Here is an 11,376-nt window from a genome sequence, read left to right as displayed (position 1 = left end):
GTAGACCACTTAAACCCCGAGATCAAGTTGGCATCTACTCAACGAGTTAGGTCTACCAACTTGTCAAGTAACTCTTTTAAAATGAACAATTTAATCAAATAATTACGTACCAGAAACAGGGCGTTACAAAATTCCTAGATCCTTTTAGAATCTATAGGTGTCGGTTGAAATCTTTTCAATTTTTTTTTATGTTCTGGTAATTCTTCAATAGATATATAATCTTCTTGGTGGCAATTTTGAGTTGAGAACCGGTTGAAATCCTTTCATTTTTTTGGTTGTTTCTGAATCCATTAATCGATGTTTCTAGAATTGAAGTACGTTTGTTTCCATTTTTGTATGTTTTGGATTTGATTTTTGTAAGTTATTTCAGGTTTGGTTTTGATTTGTGTTGGTTTAGATTTCGTTTTAATTTGGTTTGATATTAAAGATTAAAGTTGGAGAAACAACGCTTATTGTTGGGAGCTTAAAGATTTCAGAAGGGTTGGTGGAGGTGAAGGAAGATGGTAGCCGAAGATGGATAGATGGTGGTCGGAGTTTGGTAGTATTCGTTGTTGTAGGGGAGATGAAGGAAGCATGTTTTAAAAGAGTGGGGTGGGGCCATTATATGTTAACAATAATATAAATAGTTTTATAAAAATGAAGTAAATTAAAAAAGAAATTAGTAAAGGACACAATAGTCATTTATGTTTGGTAGGACCAAGCACGTAGCAAAAACGTATATTAGAGACCATCTGAGTTAAAAAAAAAAGCAAAAACCAAAAGTTAGTGACCAAACACGCAAGTTGTCCCAAACCACATGAACCTTTCGTGTAGTTTACCGTTATTTTTTTAGCCCAATCACATGCACAAATAGTTTTTTATATATAAACACATGGAATCGACACTCTAGTATAACTATATTTCGTTGTTTTTTTTGGATTAACCAATTATGTATTTTTGTTTGCTCGTTAGATCATATATATATATATATATATATATATATATATATATATATATATATATATATATATATCTTATCTTACTATATTATTATATAAACCTTAGTATTTTTAAAAATAGACAAATTATTAAGCAAATAGTACAAGTATAATAGCATTATATAAAATATTTTATTTTTATTTTGACCCGGTCATTATCTTTTCCCGTTATCTCTCCTTATTTTCTCCTTATTTTGACCTGGTAATTGAAGAATCATATGTAATCCCATTTAATTAGCTTAACTACAAGTTCAAAAGCTCAATGCCAGTCTCGTATCCTTCATATCTCACTCTCTCTCTCTCTCTCGATTTCTCTCGATAACCATTGCTTCTAACTTTCTCAAAACCCTATCTAGAAACGAAGAGGCTGCCTATGAACACATCCCCTCATTCTCTCATGTGAATTCAAGTTTTTAAATCTTCCCCCTGTAGAAAATGTAGACAACATGTTGCTTCCTTCACCATCATCTATGTAATTGAACTTCAATGCCATCATTTCTATATGCCTTCCGTTGGGTTTTCTTTGTGATTACTGTATATCCTCATTTGCTTTTAACCTAGCCCCTTTAATCCGTATCCAGTTAATGTTGAATCCTAATATCTCGGCTGATATCCATAGATTTTGGCCTGCGTTCCCTTATTTTGTTATATGTACCAACGATTATCCTTGCCCCATATGCCATCCCCAAATAACCTCACACACACTCTCTCAAAAATAGAACGTGCTGAGTTTTTGCTTCTTGTTTTTTTGTCAAACATCGCAACAAGCCATTACAACTGCCAACCCCCAAAACCATCCTGAAGATCCACCCTAAAATTCGTTTGGAGTGAATGTGTTCGACTATGGCTTGTTGCTTCTTCTTCAAGCGACATCTATTACACTCCCGTTAGTCAAAATGGTGTGCCCTTTAGGCCTTCATTGCGCTACCATGTAATCTTTTGGCGCTCCTCAAAAAGCCTATCTTTTACTAAACCACTGCACATCCCCCACCACTATGTTTGTTGTTGTCGATTCTCTCTCTCTCTCTCTCTCTCTCTCTCGTAAATAAACACCCAACATGAGTTTTTTTTTTGTGGTCAACAGAGGATGCAAACAGATCTTGAAAACACCATCATCTTCTTCGTTTTCTCATCCAGGTAACTGTATATTTTGTTTTTTTATAATATTTTAGTAAAAGGTTAAATTTATCTATATATGTATGTTTAAATTTGTGTTCTTGAAAATGTGTTGTAGGGAATGAGATGTTTGACAAAAACACATAAACCAAGTTTCCATACAGACAAACAATCCGGAAAACGGATCTAACCAGTTGGATTCCAGTATCATCGATACCTTGGTAGGTCTTCCCTTTATGCCTAAGAATCCAAACAACTATACCATCGTTGCAACCTATGGTAATGATTTCCCCATATTTTTTAAGTATTCCAGGTTTCTTGAATTAGGTACTTAATGCCTTTTCTTCTTTTTCCCATCAAGTGTCATTTGGATAATTAAGGATGTGATAAAATTGATTTATCATTTTTAATTTATTATGTAGCTTTTATTACCTTTTTCTGAACATATTCAATTGATCAATTCATGTTTTCATGTAATTTTAATGGGTTTGACAGACATCTTATCCTTTTTTTTTCTTTTTTTCAGAAGCCTGATAAGTGATACCTCTATAGGTTAAGAGCAGAAGTAATCATATGCTTCAATTATGGGATGCACTTTGCATTGATAATGGAATTTATAGGTAAGGGTAACGAAGTTAACAAAACATCTTCTTCTATTCATGTTGAGAAGAGTAGTCTCAATTTTTACATTTATTGAGTTTTCTTCTTTGTGAAGCTCTTTGTCCATGTTCACTCTACAAATAGGATTCAAAATAAGAATTTTGCAAACTCATGTTTTCTGCATCTAACAAGATTTTTTTTGTTGCAGTGGACTAGAAGGGCTATGTAATGGTAAGGCATCATCTACCTTTGTGTTTATCACCTTAATATTTGTCCTTATCTTTATTAGTATTTACATTGCAGAAAAACATCAATGTTAATGTCCTAAATAAGAAATTTTGATGGTATACTTTTACTTTTTTAGTCAAATGGTATAGTTTTTGAACCGCAGTTACAACTGCCGTGATGGCTGCCGCGACCGCTGTCCTTGCGCACCGTAGCGCTATCAGCACAATAAATACTGATGATGGGATTGAAGAATCCGATCGTAGTATCAATCCAGGAAGTCATCAAACAGTAACAGTAGCAGGCTCACAAAGCCGAAAATCAGAGAACAAGAAACGAAAGCGCCAAGCCCGGAAAGAATGCAAGAAATCCCAAAAACTTGCCATGCAACCACAACAAGTGGAAACCCCTGCCATCCCCGTACCGAGTAGGCCATACGAGGGAAAACTCCCGAAGTGTGATAAGTGTAGTTTCCATCATCATGGGGCTTGCCATGAGATGCAATGTTGCAATTTCCTAAAAATAGGGCACCATGCTCGCATCTGTGGAGCACCGGCATGACCCATCACTCAAGTCCCTGTCATCGGGACCAACCCTACACACAAAAGTAGTGATAAAGCCGAACGCTTTAGGAATCAATTTCCAAGGTGGAGTAATGAGGAAGGCACTCATGTCCACATAACACAGGCTAAACACCTCACTTCCACCACTAATGTTGGTGCTGTCCAGATATGTCACCAATGCGGTGAAATTGGACACCTCAAGAAGGATTGCCCGATAGCGAAGAACTCGGGTGCTGATGGGAAGGTTCTCAGGATCACAGCTGCAAGAGAAACTACATCAGACCCTCGTTAATATAATTTAGGCGTTTCGTTGTAACAGACTTATAACCCATCCAAAACTAGTGCAACTAGAGTCTTACCTTTTACGAGATCCTGTCTGTATAGGGATGCTCATGCTGCGTATATTTGTCTTTTGTAGTATACCTTATTCGCAGCAATAGTCTTGTAGTAAGTCTAAAGTATTGTAACTCTGTTGATGGTTGCACGGTTGTGTTTTGTGTGTAAACTTCTTATGTTCAAATCTAATGTCTTTAAGTTTCCGTATGATTCCGACATTATCATACAACTAGATTCAATTTGATCCACACCATACCAGCTTCATACATACATCTCTTACATCTCTTTCTTCGAAATCGCCTTTCCAGCGAAGCCGTCATTTCAGAACACTGAAGCCCTCATGCGTGGAGTACCTCATAGCTCTTCTCTTTTCCGAAGAAATCCCCGGAGTACCACTCGTGCGGTACGTCAAGTTCAACCCAAAGATTCATACGGCTGATCTATCACTGAGGAATGTATACATAAGGGTAATATATATACTCAAAGTTCTACAAGTTTAGAATTGATGATTCCGCTTTAACTTCTTTTCCTCGATAGGATGTGAGCTTAAAGAAGAATCAATTATTCGACTATCTTTTCAATCTTAATTATATACGACTCGTATACCCGAAATGGTGATCGTTGAACCAAGTATGAATTCTAAAATGAACTTCAGGACGGAGAACTGCCCAAGACTACAAGTAATCGCATCCTCATGTGAACAAACTTAGAACCCAGTAAGACTTCTGTAGACAGGTTTCCATTCAGTCTAAACACCTACGGAGATACAAGAACAGTACGGACAACTGAGCGAACTAAACAAAAATAGAATAAGAAGACTAGGCTTCTCACCCTAGAGAAATCCGGTCTTATTCTTCCAGAAGTCGATGGATGGCATCGTATGTACCTCGACTATCGAGGACTCTGTCAAGGTTTTCCATTAGAAATCGTTGTCTCTGCCTCACATAGATGAATCGGTTGAGCAAACGCAAGGAACAAGTTACATTTCAGAAATGGACCGAGATCCGAATATCACCAGTTTGAGTGCGAGGGAAGGATGCCCGGAAGACTACCTTCCAATCTCGATGCGGACACTTTGAGTTCGTAGTAATACCCCTCGGATAGGACCAATACGCCTGAAGCATTCATGAGTTTAATGAATAAAGTCCGTCTTTCTTACTTGGATCAGTTCGTCATTCTCCATGTAACGACTTACTTATCTGCCCTCGTAGTGAGAAGGAACCCGCAGAAACATTACCTTCAGAGGAACTTTCCCGAAGTTCTCTAAGCACAAGTTTTGAAATTGAAGAGTCAGGTTCCTATGACACACTGTTAGTGATGTGGGAATTTTTGAGTACTCTTTCAATTTGTCAAAACCGTTGAGAATTTGTCGACACCTGAGACGCCGACAGACATTCGCCAAATTCTAGGTCTTACAGACCTAATGTCATAGTTCATCCATAACTCCTCGCAAATCACAGAAACTCGTACGACTTTGACCCAACAGGGGGTGGCCCTTGACTGGGAAGATAAACAAGAAAAAGAAACCTTGGAGATTCCAAGTGAGAGACCAAGTCCTTTAGGAAAACTCACTCTGGGAATGCTTAATGCGCTTCGCAACGTGTGGAAAGCTAAATCCAAGATAGTCAGGACCTCCGAGATTCTTGCCAGAATCGGTCCTGTACCTCACAGACTAAACCTACTCCGCAAACTCAATAGTGTACATTTTACTCTTCGCGTCTCGATCTTCAAACCGTACCTTTCCGTTAGGACTCTCGTAATCCTACTCGACGAGATCAACATTAACGAGATCCTCACATTCGTATTAGAACCGTAGTGACCCTAGGCATAGAGGTCAAGCGGACAAAGCAACGCAGTCGCCCATTAGTGAAGGTTCGTTGGGATACCAACCGAGGACCCGATTTCACTTAGGAGCGCTAGAACCAATCGATTAGGAAGTTTCCTCCTCTTAACTCGATCATCATACCTACTTCCTTACCTAAATTCTAATTTCAGGACGAAATTCCCTTTAACAGGAGGATGATGTGACAACCCGAAATTTTCATTTTGTCAAACCCAAAAAGCCAATCACTTCATATTATAAGTCAAGTTCACTTTTACTTGTTTTTGGGAAAAATAAAGTTCTTTTGATTATTTTAATATTATTTTTAAACGAACGGGTGAAAGAAAGTGCCATCTCAGTCTTTGAATTTTAAAAACCGCAAACACCTCGCGTCTTAGAAGTTCCCGGCCAAACTATTTTGTTTGGGTCGAAAAATCATCCCAAAAATCCGTAAACTCATGCTTATCCATGAGTTTATTCCCCAAGACTAGTCATTTGTGTTTACTCCCCATTTACTAAAAGAGTAAACTCCAAAAGAGTAAACTCCAAACTCTTTCAAGTATCATCCTAGATTTTGTTCTAGATCTTCAAACTAATAAGTGTTCTAACCCTTTCAAGTTAGTATATCACTTAATCTAGTGATTGTACATCCATTAATCAATTCATTTATGTGTTTTGACTAGTTTTTCCAAAACACCAAGAACACATACTAGTGTTCTTGGACTTAAAGTTTATTTCAAGCTTCCACAATGTAAGTACTTCTATCCTAGATTCATTTAAAGCTAGCTATACATGTTGATACCAAGTAAAAGTCCCAAGAACACCAAGTTAAAGGTGTTCACGGTTTTGGGAGGTCCCAAAACCGTAAACACCAAGAATAGGGCCAAAGTGGTGTGTTAGGGTGCCTAGATGCTTCAAAATGCCTTAGGGACTTGTCTAGATTCATCCTTGATGAGTTTATCACACAAAAAGAACCAAAATCATACATTTTTATGTGTTTACGGTTTGGGGATCTCCCAAAACCGTAAACACCCCAAATGATGTGTAAATGTCCCATAAATGTCCCATGGTTGTTCCTTATGCCTAGAATCTAACCTAGACTAGTGCCATGATTGAGCTAAGGACTTCAAAACCCCCAAATACAAAACTTGTGAGTTTAAGGTAGTAAGCTCATGATTTTAAGGTAGTAAACTCATGAGTTTAAGGTAGTAAACTCATGGAGAAATGGTCCTTAGACCGTAAACTCCATTTAGGAGTGTTTTGATGCCACACAACACATCCTAAGGCTAAATCATGAGGTAGGAATGCTTGGAATAGCTTAGAAGACTTCAAAACAACAAATGGTCAAAATATTAGGAGTTTACGACCGTAAACTCAAGAGTTTACAACCATAAACTCAAGGGGTGTTGGTCCTTAGGGAGTAAACTCATTTTAAGAGTGTTCCTTGAACCCCAATCATACTAGCCTTTCGCTACAACACTTAGATGCACTCCTTAGCACTTATAACACTTATACAAAGTGTTTGTCATGTCCTAGAGTGTCTTGACTTGTTTATTAGTTGTTTAAAGACTAATTGTTTATATACATATGTCCTCATATGTAATTAGGATTTTTGTGCGTGTCTAAGTCTTCACTTGACACCAAGCACATATCCAACACTTCCTTCCGATCCACTCGCAACAAGTGAGTTCATACCCCTTAATCAATGTTTTAACTGTTTTTAAATGTTTTATGGGGTGGGGGATACAAGTAGAATCATGCTAGTTATTATATCAATCACATGTGATTGATAAGCAGCATTCAAATGATTGGCTACTCATTAGCCGTTTTACCAAACAGTTTCCTTCAAATGATTTTTATAAACACTTCATATGTTTAAAACACCTTATTAAACTGTACGTTTTACTTTGTATGTTCCATTTCAAACTCATTTACAATTGTGTTTCAAATAAATGTTTATTTATACTTAAACTGTTTTATCAAACCCACGCTTTCAAACTGTTTTATAGATTGACATCAAGTCGATCTTTTCTTAGATAATAATTATGTTCAAAGGTTTTACAAAGCTTATTTTATGCTTTTATATATTCAATTGCATGCCTCTATATGTATAGTTATATAAGAAATTTTTAAAAGACTTAGGAAGGCTATCCACCCTATTTCCTTTTCGCACTTGAGATGTGGTCTGGTGGGACATCGGGTATCCGTCTGAAGGTTGTTTAAATATTAGTTATATATCCTATGTACATATATAGTCATAAAGGTCCTTCTAGTTCATCTAATGCCCTTGGGTAGCAAGGGTATACATCCATGTTCATACGTACCAGTTAAATTACTAGTAAGCTACCATATGGGTAGTTTAGGAAGATACTAGAACTATTACTAGAACGCGATATCATACAATGACTCAGTTCATTCATGAGTCAATACATGCTATATAGAGAGAGAACACACATTACAGCTAGCACACGTAGAACATTACAGTACATTACTATACTATTACATAGATATGTTTACATGATTACATTTACATAGATACATCTTGAAAGAGAACATATACAGCTATACTAGAAGAAGAACATATACAACTATACTAGAAAGAGAACATATACAACTATACTAGAAAGAGAAAATATACAATGATACTAGAACGAGTAACAATACATTACATATACATGAATATGTTAACATAATTGTGATCCACTGTATCGGCGCATGCCTTCAATGTCATGGCCCGAGTTGTAGCCAGAGTCTCTTGGAGGGAGAGCATGAGTTTGCGTATAGATCTATACTGGATTGACTATCCTATACCTTGCTGCTAGCTACAGCCGGACCTGCAGGTCTGCGGGTGCCAAACGTCATACCTTTTTACGACCTACATTTGTCGTTGTTACCTAGTCGATAGTATGGTACAATTAATCACATGATACCTTAATATAAATCCAGTTTAAGGTAGTTAGTATATCAGTAGTTCCTATAATACAACACTACAGTACTACATTAATTTACCCTTTACATATATTTAGTGATCATTTCACTTAAACATTAAATGTACAAACTACATTTTGTTAATTATAGTTACACTTGGAAAACTTACACACTTTTACAAGAAACGAACATTTAGAACAGTTAAGTCTCGGTAGAAGACTACATTCAGAACAGTCGGGTCTTGGTAGAAGACTACATTTAGAACAGTCGGGTCTTGGTAGAAGGCTACATTCAAAGCAGTTAGGTCTTGGTAGAAGGCTACATTTAGAACAGTTAGGTCTTTGTAGAAGACACCCTTATATAATAGTAGGAATCATAGGGATTTCTAGGGATTTTCAAACATTTACAGTTGTTTTACAAAACATTTTTATACTTACAGTTCATATACAATTTTAATACTTACAATTCGTATACATACAAATACTTACATACAAATTAAGACACTAAAATAGTTATGATCTCACCAGCTTTAAAGCTGATACTCTCTTTCAAAATAACTTGTATCCTCATGTAGCACCTGGTTCCTGGTATGTATTCTTGGTTATTAAATCTCCTTATATTGCATGATTAACCTTGGACTCGGCGAGTTGAAGGACTAACTCGCCGAGTAGAAGCGGGACTAGACGCGGGATCTACTCGGTCTACTCGGCGAGTAGACCCTGTCTGGACTTAAACCCTAACCCGGATGTTTGCACCTTATTTAAACGATCTAACCCAGCCTCCATTTCCCCTAGCACTCCCAGAGATCTGTAGAACGAAACCCTAGCCCCTTTTGTGTCCTTATGGGTGATTTTTAGCATTTTGAAGGTGGTTTGGAGCTTGGGGGAAGAAGGAGAAGGTTAAAGAGTGCAAAAAGGGAAGAAGATCCAGAATCTACTCTGTGAAGGGCTTCTATTCAGTTAGAAAAGTTCCTACCTTGATCTTTAGTTCATTGAGTCCCCTTTTTGTCCCTAAAAGAGGTTTTAAGCCCTAAGAACCTAAATATCTATGTGTCTATGGTTAATGTTCTGCAAGGACTTCGGATTTGGACCTTTTGGTCATCCGAGTAGCATAAAGTCTCTGTGGTTGAGGTGATTGAGGTCCCCATTGAGTATAGGACCTCTTAAAGAGCTTGGAATTGCATGTTTGAGCTCATAGGGCCATGCATGCACGTAAAGTTTGCAACTTTACGTGGTAAATGAGCCCTAGGACCTTGGATATGTGGTTTTGAAGTGTTGCATGTCCCAGATCTGGCCTACTCAGGGAATGGGTCGAAGGACTCGGCGAGTTCTATGAAGATGGTCGTCGACTCGGCGAGTTTGAAGAACAACTTGGCGAGTCCTATGAAGATTTCCTGGAGCTCGCCGAGTAGTTCCTCAAACTCGGCGAGTCTTATGAACATCCACAGATCACGAGGGGTTTAAGCATCGAAGGCTCAACCCTTCGTACCTGTGCGCGAAATTAAGTGTGTAACGTAGTCCCGAAACCCCAAACCCTTGTATGGGGTGTTCTGGTGTGGATTGAAAGCGAGCAGGGGATCTGCTCAAGGAACTCGGTGAGTTGCTCGAGGAACTCGGCGAGTTGGGACTCGAGTCGGCCCCATAGTCCCGGGTAGAGAGTCAAGGGTGACTCAGTGAGTGGGGAGAAGGACCTGGTGAGTGGGACCGGATCAGTGAGGGATGGACTCGGCGAGTTGCTCGCGGACTCGGCGAGTCCAGTCAACTGGAAGTTGACTTTGACCTGAACTTGACTTGGTAAGGGGTAAAAAGGGTCACTTTACCCTAAGAACATCTAGCGATGTTTGACTGATCGTTTTGTGGGAATTATAGCCGGGGGACGTCCGGAGCAGCAGCAACAGCAGTAGACAGTCAATTCCCACACAGACCAGCAGCCTTTTCGAGGTGAGTTGCCTTCCAGTAGCGGTGGGTCTACGGCCACAAAGCCGGCCCACCAGTAGGAGTTGTATGTAGATGTTTGTCTCTGTGATATTCATCTAGGGGTTACTACTACCTGTGCTATGTTTATGTGCTAATATGATATGATTCTATGTGTTAGTAGTGGTAGGGAGATAGTCCCCAAGATATCCGGTCGAGAGGACCGAAGGGGAGGCCAGCACCCAGATATGCTAGGCAGTATCCGGTCGAGAGGACCGAAGGGGAGGCCAACACCCAGATATGCTTGGCAATACCCGATCGAGAGGACCGAAGGGGTAGGTCAGGCACCTAGATATGCCTGACAATATATGTGTGTTATGTGGTTATTGTGGTATGTGGTACGGTGTGGGAACTCACTAAGCTTTGCGCTTACGTTTTTCAGTTGTTGTTTCAGGTACCTCCCTAGCCAAGGGGAAGGAGCCGGCACGGTAGCAGCATGTCACACACACTCTTGTTTCCGTAGTTATTAGCTTATTCTGGGAGTGACACTCTGACATTTTGGTTGTTTGGTTTTCAATTTGCTTTTCGATGTGAAATGGTTTAATCAAACAATGTTTTAACTATTGATGCTTTTTATGTAATGTGTTATAACGAAATTTTTGGACGTGAAATTCGGGTCGTTACACCTCAGGTCAACCATAGACAGTTACCGATGCAAGGTTTAGAGAAGATGGAGCTCGTTCAAGACTCATCTTTCATTTTTATTATACTTTAGTGTTTATCATAATTTGTCAGAACACTTGTATTAAAAATTATATTATTAATGCAATGGATGATGTTGTTGCTTGTTTACTACTTTTCATTGTTGTGATATTGTACATGACGTCCTCCACCCC

At 38.6% G+C, this 11,376-nt stretch overlaps 1 long non-coding RNA gene across 1 annotated transcript; it reads left to right on the top strand.

Annotated features, from left to right (window-relative positions):
• The first annotated feature begins 1,229 nt into the window (after window positions 1-1,229).
• LOC145094442 (uncharacterized) lies at window positions 1,230-3,073 on the top strand. Its single transcript, XR_013703345.1, has 4 exons — window positions 1,230-2,114; window positions 2,212-2,314; window positions 2,620-2,713; window positions 2,902-3,073. It is a non-coding gene; the product is annotated as an uncharacterized LOC145094442 (long non-coding RNA).
• Window positions 3,074-11,376: the final 8,303 nt, after the last annotated feature.

Source organism: Lactuca serriola, chromosome 3 (genome assembly GCF_051521515.1).
Source record: "Lactuca serriola cultivar US96UC23 chromosome 3, Lser_US96UC23_V15, whole genome shotgun sequence".
Classification (NCBI taxonomy): domain Eukaryota; kingdom Viridiplantae; phylum Streptophyta; class Magnoliopsida; order Asterales; family Asteraceae; genus Lactuca; species Lactuca serriola.
Note: the sequence above shows the minus strand (reverse complement) of the source record. Positions and strands in the feature narration are given on the sequence as shown.